Raw genomic sequence first — 2500 nt, 5'->3', positions numbered from 1 at the left:
GAATGAACAGTGGTGAAATCTCGCAGTGAAAGGAAGCGAGAATATAACACTCAGAAAAGAAATTATTTCCGTGGAATAACGGGCTCAAGGAAGACAGAGAATATTACACTGAAAGCAGCAGCAAGATTTGCTGACTTGTTTTTGGGACGAGTGGATCAGGAGGTAACTAGTGATAATATAAACGAATATATTTCTAATACCTTTGGTGTAAATATAGTGGATATAACAAAATTAGGAATATTATCGGATAAGTTCAGTGCTTTTAAAATAACTGTCAGATTACAAGACAGAGAAAAACTCTTTCAGGCAGACTTATGGCCGGAAGATATTGTTATAGACAAATTTTATAACAGAGCAAAAAAGTCTATTAATAGACCTTCTATAGCATAGTTTTTTTTTTTTTTCTTTCTTTCTTTCTTTTTCTCTGACTTTTCCTTGGGTGTTTACAGTTTTATTAGTTTACTTTTGCGTTTTCAAGGATTAACAATGCATACACACACACTGAAAATATGTACATTTAACTGCTGCTCACTTACAAAGAATATTGATTTGGTAAGAGAAATAACTAAGAAAGAGATTGATGTAATATTCTTGCAGGAAACTTTCCTAGTGAACGATAAATTATGGAAATTAGATTTTGTAAGTGAGAACTATGAGAGTGTGGGTGTGGCCGCTTATTTGTCTGATAGAGCGAAAACGGCTATGGCGGGACGTCCTGAGGGGGGTCTTGCAGTTTTATACAGGAAAGACTGTAGATTTTTCATAAATCAGATCTCTCTACATGAGAACTTTATTATTTTAGATATTAATGTTAATGAAATGAGACTTCTACTAGTGAATGTCTATCTCAATAGTGATGTATGGGAGAGCCACACATTGGAGCAATACCTAGAGACGCTTGCTGCTCTCGAAGGAATTATAAATGATATGAAATATGACAATATATATTTTATTGGAGACTTTAATGCGGATCCTCACTCAGGACGGGCTTGGCGTAATCTCACAACGTTTATGCAGGAAAATCTATTAAGATGCTTTGATGTCGAGAAATTAGAGAGGAGTACTTGCACATTTATAAGCTACGGGAACACTTATAGTAGATGGTTAGATCATGTGGTAGGGAGGGATCATTATGCAATGACTGTCTCCGAATTTCAGATATTATATGGTATGATGGGATCGGATCACTTGCCGATGGCATTTACTCTCTCAATAAATGTTAACAAACCTTGTAAATTAGCAACTATTACATCCAATGAAGACGAAGCTCTGAATACAATAAACTGGAATAAATTAAGGCCTGATGAAATAAATGAAATACGTAGACGAGTTGACGATGACTTGAGTAAGCTTCGTGATCTCCCAGCTCATCTGTGTGTGACGGTGGGCTGTAGAGATGTCTCTCACCTTAATAGTATTGATCTTTTATATAATAGTATTGGTTCTGCTCTTGTAAAAGCATCACTGGAGTACACAAGAACGACTGTACAGACAAATAAGTATAAGGTTATTCCCGGATGGAACAGGCGCGTTAAGTGCCTGCATTCGGTGGCCAGAGAGAAATATCTGCGGTGGTTAGCAACAGGTAAGAAAGCAGGGACTGTTGAACATAATGAAATGATAGCTTCTAGGAAGGATTTCAAAAAGGCTTTGAATGACTGTAAGAGGGACGAGCAGAGTGAAGTATGCGAGAGCATTATGGAAAAGTTTAGAAATAAAGATAAAAGACAATTTTGGTGTGAAGTGAAAAGAAAACAAGGGAAAATGAAAGCCACGAATATCATTGACGGTAAACAATGTAACAATGATATTGTAAAAATATTTCATAAGAAATTTTTAGCAGCACAACATGATGATACTGAAGCAAAATTTGATTTCATGAATAACTTTAAACAGAAATGGGAAAATGGACGAAAAATGTTTATTCGAGTGTCGGTAGTGTCGCTGAGGAGGATCATAGCACGTCTGAACCCCGGGGTGGGCCATGACGGGGTCCACTCCTTGTTTTTACGGAATGTCTCAGATGAATTTTTAATTTATTTGTCTCGGTTTTTTAATGCTTGTTTTACTCATTGTTACTTACCACAGCCACTTTTAAAAGGTATAGTAACTCCAATAGTTAAAAATAGTAAGGGTAATTTAACAGACTCTAATAATTATAGACCTGTAATGCAGTCATCTTGTATATTAAAAATATTTGAGATGATAATACTGGATGTTTTAAAAGAAAAAGTTTTTCCATGTTCAAGACAGTTGGGCTTCCAGCGAGGTATGTCTACGACAGACGCTTGTTTCTTGCTTAAAGAGATAATGAATAAGTATAGTAGCAAGAGTGATAATGGCATTATAACTTTTATTGACCTCTCTAAGGCATTTGATTTAGTTAACCATTTCGTTTTGGGGAAGAAAATGTTAAGGCTGAACATTCCAATAGATGTTGTGTACATACTTATGCACTATTTAAGGAACCAGATAGCTAGTATTAAATGGAAGGGGGCGC

This window comes from Coenobita brevimanus, chromosome 49 (assembly GCF_032717465.1).
Source record: "Coenobita brevimanus isolate Jiangsu-jjx chromosome 49, ASM3271746v2, whole genome shotgun sequence".
In the NCBI taxonomy this organism is placed as follows: Eukaryota; Metazoa; Arthropoda; class Malacostraca; order Decapoda; family Coenobitidae; genus Coenobita; species Coenobita brevimanus.
Note: the sequence above shows the minus strand (reverse complement) of the source record.